Source organism: Rattus rattus, chromosome 2 (genome assembly GCF_011064425.1).
Source record: "Rattus rattus isolate New Zealand chromosome 2, Rrattus_CSIRO_v1, whole genome shotgun sequence".
NCBI classification, from domain to species: Eukaryota; Metazoa; Chordata; class Mammalia; order Rodentia; family Muridae; genus Rattus; species Rattus rattus.
The window spans coordinates 115,829,578-115,841,731 of record NC_046155.1 but is presented as its reverse complement, the minus strand read 5'-3'; the positions used below and the strand labels follow the sequence as shown (position 1 = coordinate 115,841,731).

The 12,154-nt window shown below is 45.4% G+C and overlaps 1 protein-coding gene across 1 annotated transcript in view; it reads left to right on the top strand.

The window, feature by feature from the left end:
- Nucleotides 1-814: 814 nt before the first annotated feature.
- Ctxnd1 (cortexin domain containing 1) overlaps nt 815-12,154 on the top strand; it is a 45,485-nt gene continuing 34,145 nt past the window's right edge. The window contains exon 1 of the mRNA XM_032893282.1: nt 815-1,034. The gene's annotated coding sequence lies outside the window, so the exon portion shown is untranslated. The remainder of the gene's footprint in view (nt 1,035-12,154) is intronic.

Genomic DNA, 12,154 nt, shown 5'->3' with positions numbered 1-12,154 from the left:
CTCACTAAAGACATAGGCATTCCTCCAGTTTCCTTAGCATGCCTTAAGGTGAATTGGTCTTCCTGAGTGGTGGGCTCTACTAGGCAACTGACTGGCGCAGACTCTGGATCGGTTCTTCTGCTTCGGATAGCTTGGGTGGTGGATCTTAACCCAAAGGCAGAGGTAGAGTCCATTCTCTTACCAGAAAGAAATAGCGTTCACTTAATGGGCCTCAACAAAGCCCCGAGCAAGACCACTGTAACAGTGAGTTTATATTTCCAGATATTTATAATTGTTCTATTAGTGAGGAGAGGATTTACCATCCATATTACTGACAGTAACAGTGTAAGTTTGTTGTGTTTATATCATGACCTAACAGTTCACTATGGGAACTACTACGTAACTGTTACCTTTACTTTGGATTTTTCCAACACAATCCTATCCCCTGCAAACTACGATTGTTTCCTTCCTGGTTTCCAGCTTGAACCCATTACATAGACCGAGACACAGGATCAGTAACTTAGACTTCACTGTCTTCTTTCTTCTTTCTCTTGCCTATTTTCATCTAGTACTTTCCAAACTGGCCTTCTGGTCTGATTTCCAACTTGAATGGAGATTTCTAAGAATCCTCATAGGGGAGCTTCGCGATTTGGGGGAGAGGGGTTTGTTTTTTTGCCTTACAGAGAGACTTTTGTAGAGCCTGGGCGCCCTCCTGGAGCGGGCGGCACTGCACCGGGGGGCCGAAGTTTCTCCCTGCGTTTCCGCTTGAACGGCGTCCAAGTCTCGCCTTTAAAATGCCAGGGCGGCCTCGGCTCTGCTCACAGCCGCTCTCGGCGGCTGCCCGGGGCTCACCGCGCCGCCGCCGGGCGCTGACTCAGCCGCAGTCCGGCTGCTTCGCCGAGCCGGACCTGGGGAGCGCGCGCCCGGAGACCGTGCCCGGTGCCCGGTGCCCGGTGCCTGGAGCCATCCGGGAAGCACCGCAGCGCTTGAACTGGCTTCCAGAACTGGGGGCTGGACCGATTAGGTCCCAGAGCGCATCGGACTCGGCTGGCCAGGTAAGACTGCAGGAGCATCACCCTGAGCATCCTTCCAGCGGGGTGGGGGCACAGCACGGTCCACCCTGCGGGAGATCGTCCCAGGTAGCTGAGGCGGGATCTGCAAAAGCAGCCAGCCTGGCCTGAATGAGCCTTGGCCGCTAGGAGACCTGAGAGGACTTGACACCAGGACCCCTTGGCAGCCCAGTGCCTAAAACCTTAGCTGTTAAGCAGGAGGGCCAGTTCCGAGAGGCCGGTAATTGCAGCGCTTGGGACGGAATGGCACAAGGCAACGCTTTGCAGCAAACAGCTGCCTTGGGGGACTCGGGTCTCAACACTCAGGGAGCTGCTAATTCTGGGTTCAGATTCATCATTACCCAGTGGGAGACCCTTCTCCATCGACCTTTAAGTGATCCAGAGCAGTGTGTGTTGAAACTGAATCAAAGTTACCAATTCCCTCTTGTCAAGTTCAGGGCTGAAAATTCCATGTGCTTGTGGCTGCCAGCATCAGGGAACAGATTTCTCATCAGTGTAGTTGATGAAGGTCATGATTGATGGGACTTCTGGGGAAAGTTCCGTTGGTAGATGTCTTTCTAAAGAAATGTCAAGTCTCAGTAGGATTTTTTGTCCTGATCTCTGTGAAAAGCCTAACTCAAGTTTTCAATATTTTCCCCCACGTCAGTGGAGAATGTTCCTGACGATTCTGTGAAAACTGTGTTATCATGCTAAATTTGATAATAGTCTTTTTGCCCACGGGGAAAATTCTGGAATGGAAAATCTCTGTCCGAGGTTATGAATCTTCTCACTAGCTGCACTCTAGGGTACTAGTGTCACAAGGATCTCTCAAGATGTGACCATGTACCCAGAAACAAAGCCTCACCCAGCCTCCCTGCTGCCTTCCTAGGAGAGGTTTCCTTTTACCACTTCTGCACCAGCTTGAAGGTTCTGTTCCCACAGCCTCTGGGGTCTACCTGGCCTCCCAGACCCCAGCCAGAGAATTTAAGCTTTTGGCCTGATACTATAATCCATGAAATCTCACTATTCCCCCCTGCCCCCTAAGTATGTTGTCTTGTGAATTGTCAGTCCAGCATCACAGCCCCCGGGTTTCCCTCACCCTCAGCAAGCTGTTTCCTGAGCAGGGCTGTAATAATCTGATTTGTTGCAATTCATGCTCTTCTGCAAAGGAGGTCCAGGCAATCATAAAGCTGGACACCAAGCCTCTGGGTGTGATTTGCAAACTGGACTTTGGTAAAGGTTGTTTTTTTGGAAGTAGCTCACAGTATGGTATTCACCAGCTTTGAGAATACACGAGGGTGTGCAGGCAGCCCCTGTTTAAGAAAGTACTTGGAAGCAAATGGCCTTATATTTGCCCAAGCAAGGAACTGTGAGAAAGCTATTCACTTATTCCATGTACCATTGCATTAAGATACTCTGGTTCCAACAGATTAATTCCCTAATCATTTTTTCCAATAATGTCCTTTATTATTTCTGAGGAAAATGCGGGTAATGAATGCATGAGCTATGTTTCTGAATTCACCTACATGTGGAAAATCATAGGAACTTTGAGGCTGTGAAAGGCAAAACGTAACTCTGAAATAAACAAGGGTAGAGTGGAAAAGGGATATGTATACATTGGTGAAAAGCACTCATGTATGTGCCTGAAAAAAAAATAACTAGAAATTCAATGGCTGCTTGCTGTGATTTTAACAAATTGTGTATCTTTCCAGCCTGTTTCCTTACCGGGTTAATGGAAGATGCAATCATTCTGAATATATTGCCTCACTAGTTAATCTTTCTTTGACAAATATTTACACTACAAGGGCTCGATATCACAGTGCAGCCTCAAAATCAGCATTGCTGTGGCGGTCCACATATAATATGGCTCAAATTCAACACTATTTCCAAGATTTAAATGGAAACTGAAATGACATCAAGGAAAATGTCCTTACATTATCCTGCCTGGCCACAGTAGAAGGAACACTGTTTATAAAACTGACAGAGTTCCAAGTCCCCGAGGTTAATGCTTTTAATAAGTTCAAATGTGAAAAAAAAAAGGCATGCTGTCTCTGAATTTGGACATTGAAGGTTCTGGAGTTACTCCCCATTTACGAGTGTTTTAAGTGATTGAAGTTTGTTCTTGGAAGTGACATGTTTTAGTATTTGCTCTGCAAAGAACTATTCCTAAAGTGCCATCCTTGTATCCCCCAATCAGATGTTGGCAAATGGGAATCTGTCTTTCCTGCTGATTCAGGATGGGTGCTGTGAAAACTGTTATCCTGGACTCCTTAGGGGAGGGCTCATAGGTATATGTATGAGGGAGTCTGGTCAGTTTAGTTCTGGCTCTATAACTAATCAGATGACATTAAGCAAGTGACCTTTCTGGTTCCCTTATTTATTAAGTCCCAGAATAATCAATACCAAGTCAGTTGCTCTTATTAAGTACCTGCCATACAGTAAGTATTATTTATGTGCATTCATGTAACTTTCAGTAACATTTTATGTATGTATATGAGTAGAGGAGTATATGTGTGTATATGTTCATGTGTGTACAAGTGTGCATATGTGTACAAGTGTGCATATGTGTAGTGGGGTGCATGTGGAGTTCAGAATCCTACATTAAGCATCTTCCTCAACCACTCTTTACCTCATTCATTAAAAAAGGATCTCTCACATGATACTTCTAGATCAGATGGTCAGTGGGACCCTGAGATACTCCTGTCCCTGCCTTACTTACTAGGATTACAGGCATGAGCCACTATGTGTAGCTTTTACATGGGTTTTTATGTTTTTAAGCAGACACTTGAACACTCAAGATATCTCCCCAGCCCTCAGAATCACATTTTTATCTTTATTTTCTCATGAGGAAACTGATAATTAAAGGAACTATCCCAATTAATCAAAGTTGATTATGGATGAGAGAACTTGGGTTCCAAAGTGGCATGTAGACATTTGAAGATGACTCCCTTCTTCCCCGAACTGTACTCATTGCCTGAAGTCACTTAAAGGATAGAAAGAAATCTCTGATAGTCAACACTTAAAAATTGTGGAGGTATGCTTTGTGGTGATAACCACTTCCATTTTCTGAAGACTCCATTGTATAAGGTCTTTTTTCATGTTTGGTACCTATGGATGGAACCTTTTGTTATTGGCCATGACTTACCTATTATTCCATGGAAGCTCCTCTCTTCCTCTAGGACTCAGTATCTAAATTTATAGACGAAGGAAATACTGCTTTCATTGCTGGGGCAATGTAGGAACTGGAACTGGAACTGGAATTGTTACTTTATGTGAATAAGCCCAGCACATAGCAGGTGTTTGACACAGGATGCTTAGAACTAATTCTTCCTGGCTGGTCCCTCCCACGCTCTGCTCCTGTGGTTTTACAATGGACAATAGTGATCAATAGATTTCCACGGCATGTCCTTGAACACAGACTTCTGTGGTAGACATTTCCTAAAGGACCCCTTGATGTGTTCCTTTGATTACATTTCTTTGGGCCATTCCAGGTAAAAGTGTCCTTGTGAAATTCATTTCTAAAGTAACATAGGGAGGTGGTGTCATGGACTGGAAGAATGGAGGTTGGGATGCCTACTTCTCAAATTCACCCTGGAGCCATGGACGTATAAGAGATTCCCACAGCCACGGACATTCTATACAGATGAGCATTCACCAGAGATCATGTAACCTTGGCTTGCATCCCCTTTCATGGTATCTTGCCTGGTGCCTTCCCAGGACTGCTTTTGAGCCTCACCCTAGGGTGGACAGCTGAAGAAGCCCTGAATCCCTGAGAATGTGTTATTGACACGGGCAGGGCATCAGACCCATAGAAAAATTTCAATGCTTCCCAGCCACCAGGGTGAGGCTCATAGGGAAGTGGCAAAGCCTTCCTTGGTCCCATGTGTGGATGCAGGTATTGAGTGCAGAAAATGTCCACGATAGCTTCTCCCTCTGCCCCACCCTGCCTGGATGCTTAGAGCCTGCAGAATGCTTTCCTACAGAGACTACTTCTACCAAGATTAGTTAAACAAGTTTCCTTGATCCAATTGTATACCACAAACCCTACCTCCATGTTAAACACTACATAGTAAGCATGCTGCACTTCGGCAGTGCTGGAGTTTCTCTAGCAGAAAGCTGAGACCACGTCCTGTGTGATCCCAGCTCTCTGTCTCTGTGTCTGCTTGTCTTTCTTTTCCTCATCCCCTTGCCAATCCAGTCACGTCCATCCCTGGAGCAATGCTAGACAAGGAACCCCAGGTCTAGATTAAGAGAAGGGCAAGAGCCTCCCTGGGCCACTTCTCAGGGCCTAGCCCCAACCTTGGCATTCAAGAGTTTTTAGAATTTTTAAAGGTCTTTGTTTTGCTTTTAATCGACTCATAATAGTTACACACATTTATAGAAAGACCGAAGTGACTCACTGGGCAAGGACAGGCCCAGGCAGAGGAATGAAGTAAAAAGGCACTTAGTCACTTAAACCTCTCTGATGTTTCTACTGAAGCCTACTAGTGACAGGAGATATGACCCTGGGTAGTCAGCAAATGACCCCAACAACATTTTGCTTTCATGTAGAGTTTTGTACTGACCTTTGAGGAGTTTCATATTCTGCTTCTAAAAGATCTGACTCCTAGTACTTGACCCCATTAGAATTCCAAGGACTTCTTCTTTGCCCTTGAGACAGAATGATGGGAAGGGACCCTGATGTGCCCCCAGAAGTTGGAACAGGTTGGAAAGGCAAGAATTGTGCTGCTGCTCCTGCAGTCTAGACTGGAAAAGATAAGGTGAGTGAAGTCCAATGTCCTTTCCTTGGACATGAATTTTCATGCTCTGTGGGCATGATGGCATGTGTTTGAGATGGACAACTGACAAGTGACCCAATACTGTATAGAATCATCATACCTCTTTCTTGTTGGTAATTCAGGTTCTCCTTAGCTCAATGGAACTTTTTATATTTCAGAAGACTGCAAATAAATGCTTCATGTTTGTCACACCTCCATATGTCTAGAGCTGGTATTACTAGTTGATCATGGTACTGAATGAGGCCTTGAAATCTGCTTCAAGAGTTGCCTAGGGTTGGTTTGAGAAATGATCTCTAGTGGGATACAATGATTGATGGGAAACGGAAGTTTTCAGCCAAGGGAACAGTATAAAGATGAAACTTCTGAAAGGGTTGGCCTACCCTGACATCCTTGCTTCTCCCAAGTCAAAAGGGTGTCTTATAAAATGTGCCCCTGTACAGTCCATCACGTTCCAAGTGTCCTCAGATACTCACTTTAGATTATTTGATGCTCTTCTACTGGGCTTGATAGGGGTGTGCCTGTGTCTACCCTGGACTGCCTATCTTAAATTATGTGTTACCTATACAGCTAAGACACTAGAGAGAATGAGACTTAAGCTTTGGAATATGTACACTCTGAGAAGGCGAAGGCACACTGGCATAGCAAGGAGGCTTTGTGCAAGAGAACAGGGACCTCTGGGCCTCTGAAGGGCTAGGTGGACCTGCCAGCTAGACCCTCATTAACAGCATGGCCTTCATCTTCCAAGCTGACCCCACGCCTGGAAAACAGTGCTGCCCTCTCTTATTAACTGAAGTCTCATAGGGGCCCTTGTCTTCACTGGGCCAATTGATTTGACAAATAGATATTCAGGGCCAAACTCCCAAGAAGGGAGTTCCATTCCACTGGCATCAACTCTGTAACAGAATTGTTCGGACGCCAGCAAAGTCTGTGTCCCCTTCCCTGTGTCCCAGTTACAATATTAACATATTCATTCTCAGCTCTGCGGAAGAATGGACGGAAGCTGCCACTTTCAGCAAGCAGAGCAGTGAAAGTCGTGCTCTCCCCGGCAGCCACATCTTCAAGTGAACAAGGACATCATTGTTAATCAATATACATGCCCACTGAAATCCAGCATTCTGAGACTTCATTTTCTTCTTCAGCGATTTCCCTGATAGCTGAGATTTTATCTCAGGAAGATACAGGATTTCTGACTATTGTTGAAGAGGAAGGATTTGAGTCCTGCTACACTGCCACTCTCCCCAGGTCCTTTTAATTCACAATTGGAAGTGGGTATTCCAACCTGTGGTGCCAAGGGGGGGATTTTCACCTCTGTTAGAAATTAGAAGCCAAAGCCTTACTCCAAACTTAACCCTTTGACTCAACAAGAGGCCTGCCTCTGAAAGGCCCTCAGAAGTTCCAACTGAGTAGGGACTCTAAGAGAGCTTCCTTACACGGACACTGTTCTAAGATGTTGTAAAGATGGTGAGAAGATCTAGTTGTCAAGACTCATTTGGCATATCGAGCCATTTCAGAACCACGTGAGTAATTATCCTGGAGACGCACAGGAGCCTCTGTTGTCAAACTCCCCTGACATGGCTTCAGATCCTAAACTCCATGTTTGGGTGAATGAGCACACATATCTCCCTGCTGCTCAGAGCTCCCTTTTCTCCAGGATGAAATGGAAGCAGGACTATGGTCTTCTAAACCTTAAGAGAATCTTATAGAGAAATATGTGTGACTAATCTAGCACCATGTTCACCACACAGTAGGCCCAGGGAAATGTGTTTGGCAAACAAGCCTAATTATGAGAGTGTACCTTATCATGCACAAGGTAGGAGAATGATACCCAAAGAATCATCTAGAAGGCTCTTTATAAACTACAGTCAGGAGCCCAATCCTCATCTCCCTAGACTGGAACTTCCTGGTATAGTAGCAACAATACACATTTTGAGCAAACTGGTAGAACTTTTAAGGCTCAAGTATGAGAGTCACTGACTGTGCTTGGGCACATGTATCAGTGTTTCACCCTTGCTTGACCTAAACTCCATATCATCCAATATCTACAGCTCAACATCTGACAGAAAAACAAATGCCCTCTTATCCCTTATAAATGCACACATGCACGTTAGCACCCACAGCAGACTTTGAAAGGGCATTTGCTAATTTTCTACTTTCCACAAAAGCCACGACACTCTCAGTTGTCAACTGTGCCCATATCCAGAGCTTCTCAGTCCAACTGATCCAGCCTCAATCTTCATTGCTCCTGCCTAGAAAAATTACAGGATGAAGATAAAACCTGGACCTGGAGAGAAACCACAGGGCTGCTAGCTTTGCTGACATTGTCTCTTAACTGTTGCTACTGTGCAGTAAAAGCCCAGGATTGCTCCAATTTCAGTGTACAAGTAAGGAGTCTATCTTCATATTAGGGCGTGTGTGTGTGTGTGTGTGTGTGTGTGTGTGTGTGTGTGTGTGTGTGTGTGTGTGTGTTTCCATCTTTATATAAAATGAATTTTGGAGTTATAGATAATGTGTTTCTTTAGGGGAACAAAAATTTGCCTAGCTTTATCCTGTGTATTCAAGCATTTACTAGTTATATTTTGTGGTTGTTGTGGTTTGTTTATGGTGCTGGGGATTGAGAACAGAGTCTTGTGAGGCTAAATGGATACTCTATCACTAAGTGTAAAATCAGATCCCCAATAGAATCTTTTTTGGAAACTATTATTTGATTATACTAGGTGTTCTATGTGAAGTTTTCAGAATAAAAGGAGGACATGACTATCTGTAGCCCCAGACCCATGACCATATCTTAGTATTTCCCCTGGTTTTTGCTACTATCTTTGTGATGGTTTTATATTTAGAAAAAAATAGGTTATATAAAAAGGAAGCAGAGTAAATTCTATGTAAGCACTGAGACCCATGTGTCCTGTAACACATCCTGGAGAGGTTCTGGAGGCTACTGGAGAATGTTCTATAGAGGGGGTGGGATATGGGCCACAGAATCAGGCATAGTGTTTTAGGTGGAGAGATCAAGGGTGGAAGGGACTAAGGTCAGTGTGGCTTTTTTTGCAGTCAGTTATCATGAGGTAGACAAGTCTATCCCCCTCCCACAGACACTGAGAGGGCCTTGGAGGATACCTCGGTGGGCCAAAGGAATCAAAAGTGATGCTATGTGACCTTCAGGGCTAAGGAAGCAAAGGCCATGCCACTTTTTTCTGGTCTATTTTGAGACAGTTGCTTTATGACATTTGATCTGCCATATTAACTTCTCTTAAGCCACCATGTGGGCTCACATAAAATTATACCTGAAGAACCCCAGATGTGAGCTTCCCAAGGCCAGGAACTGGGGCTGTGAGTAAAGGTCCTTCTCCAGGACACCAACCTCAACCACCATATGCCAAAACACACAGTACCACCACCAACAGAGTCCAGTCACCTCCTAAATTCAAGATCAATGTAATGATTCTCATTGTTATTTAAAAATAACCAGGGCGAATTCATTGGAAACTGTATTTATTTTAGATTTGAGGTAAACAGATTGTCAAGGGCAAGATGCTTGGTGAGGCTGTCTGGGGACAGAGTATAGAGGTCTTGGTGCTGTGGCATAGAGAAATGTCAGCTCCTGTGGAAGGAGTTTGATGACAGCTGGTAGGCATAGCCATCTCCAGAGGGTTCTTTCCACATCCCTGCACCTTCAGTCTGACTTTAGGAGGTGGCCATTCTGGTCATTAGATATAAGCATCCTAGAATCTGAGGTCAAACTGTAAAAGAGGTCATTTAAACACTGATGCTGATCCACGGTGGTGCCATTTCTTAAAACCCAAGGCTTGGTTCTGTCTCCACTGCCCACCCTGATATTTATTTCAAGTTAGGTGGAGGCTTCTGAGACACTGATGGAACACCACGTGAGAGTCTTGATAAAGTACGTGAAGTGGCTGGCTTGGGAGATGCTTCCTTCCGTTTGGAAAAGATCCAGCTGACAGGCTTTGGGACCCATGGCAACGGCATTGCCAGGAAACTTCTCAGAGAGCAATTTCTTTCTTTCTTTCTTTTTCTTTCTTTCTTTTTCTTTCTTTCTTTCTTTTTTTTTTTTTATTAACTTGAGTATTTCTTATTTACATTTCGAGTGTTATTCCCTTTCCCGGTTTCCGGGCAAACATGCCCCTAATCCCTCACCCTCACCTTCTTTATGGGTATTCCCCTCCCCATCCTCCCCCCCTTGCCGCCCCCCCCCCAACAATCTAGTTCACTGGGGGTTCAGTCTTTGCAGGACCAAGGGCTTCCCCTTCCACTGGTGCTCTTACTAGGCTATTCATTGCTACCTATGAAGTCAGAGTCCAGGGTCAGTCCATATAGTCTTTAGGTAGTGGCTTAGTCCCTGGAAGCTCTGGTTGCTTGGCATTGTTGTACATATGGGTCTCGAGCCCCTTCAAGCTCTTCCAGTTCTTTCAGAGAGCAATTTCTAATCATTTGTGCTTCCCTGCTTCCAACCTTGGAGAGTGTCGTCTGGGTTACTCTCATGCCTGCTGCCGGAACTATGGAAACCCTGGTCCCACACATTAGATTTGCTGTGAGCCCATCTTCACTAACAAGGAGGAAAAGCGACCATGAGAGTCAGTAGGGCAACTTTATCAATCCTGAGACTAAGACCTCTCCAACTTTTGTGCGCACAGGCAGTGTTCCAGCTTGTGTGAGCGGTGACTTACTTGAGAAGCAGGTGACTACTGACCCAGCAGCCTCTTTCCGCCAACCTGGGCTTGGTTGGTCAAGTAGGATACAAGAATCACTGTGGTTCCTGATTTTGACACATCCTGTTGCCGTACACCCCTTATCGCCTTCAGCTGGAATATTACCCACGTCCTCTGGCTTCGTCTCAGCCTTAGAAGCTTGCTTGCTGAACTGAGAAGGAAAAAGGTATTGGTAGAGGCTGAGCACAACTGCTTTATGCTCAGCCAAAACGAGGCAGACATTTTCAAGGACTCCTAGCAGGGGAGTGTAATGAATAGATACTGGATTGATTTTCCAATTCCCCACACCCTTGGTGACTAGGAGGTGGAGATAGAAATGAATGAGGAGCTAGGAGCTGGGTGCAGACATGGGAACTTCAGCAGAGCCATACTGCTTTACCCTTTGGACGGTTTTAATGTCAGGTTCCTCTAACAGCTACTACTCTGCCCCAAACACTGACAACCAACTCTTTCCACTTAGATAAAACACTCATCATGTTACCTACTCCAACCAGGCTGTCAATCCTAGAGATAGAGTGTCATGATATTTATAAGGAATGAGAGGATTCACCAACTAGCAGTGGGTGTGCACAATCCCAAGCCTCCAGTCCCCAACCCCCAGCCCTCAGCCCCCAGCCCAACTCAGGACAGTAACAACAGCACAACAGGAGGATCTGTAACTAAATTTCATAGACAAGCAGGTAAGAAAGATGAAAACAGCAAAGAGCCCTACTGGGCTATCCCCCAAAGGGTAACTCTGGCCAATTGTGTAAGTCATGTGTGCATCCTGAGTGTACCAACCTGTGAAGATTCTGCCAGTGCAGGACTCAACCTCACCCCTTGCCACTCACCTCAAGTGGTCACCTATATCCTCCTCTTATCTTACAGATTGTACTGAGGTAACAGTTGGCAAATGGAATCTCCAGATGTCCCAGTACACATTGAAATAGCTACCATGTGATGTGCACATTGAACCCAGGCTCAGGGGCCATAGCTTAAGTTTGTCAATCTTAAGTGGTTTGTTACGGCCCCCATTCTTTTTTTTTTTTTTTTTTAATTAACTTGAGTATTTCTTATTTACATTTCAAGTGTTATTCCCTTTCCCGGTTTCCGGGCAAACATCCCCCTAATCCCTCCTCCTCCCCTTCTTTATGGGTGCTCCCCTCCCCATCCTCCCCCCATTGCCGCCCTCCCCCCCAACAATCACATTCACTGGGGCTTCAGTCTTAGCAGGACCAAGGGCTTCCCCTTCCACTGGTGCTCTTACTAGGATATTCATTGCTACCTATGAGGTCAGAATCCAGGGTCAGTCCATGTATAGTCTTTAGGTAGTGGCTTAGTCCCTGGAAGCTCTGGTTGGTTGGCATTGCTGTTCATATGGGGTCTCGAGCCCCTTCAAGCTCGTCCAGTTCTCTCTCTGATTCCTTCAACGGGGTTCCTGTTCTCAGTTCAGTGGTTTGCTGCTGGCATACGCCTCTGTATTTGCTGTATTCTGGCTGTGTCTCTCAGGAGAGATCTACATCCGGCTCCTGTTGGCCTGCACTTCTTTGCTTCATCCATCTTGTCTAATTGGGTGGTTGTACATGTATGGGCCACATGTGGGGCAGGTATGAATGGGTGTTCCTTCTGTCTCTGTTTTAATCTT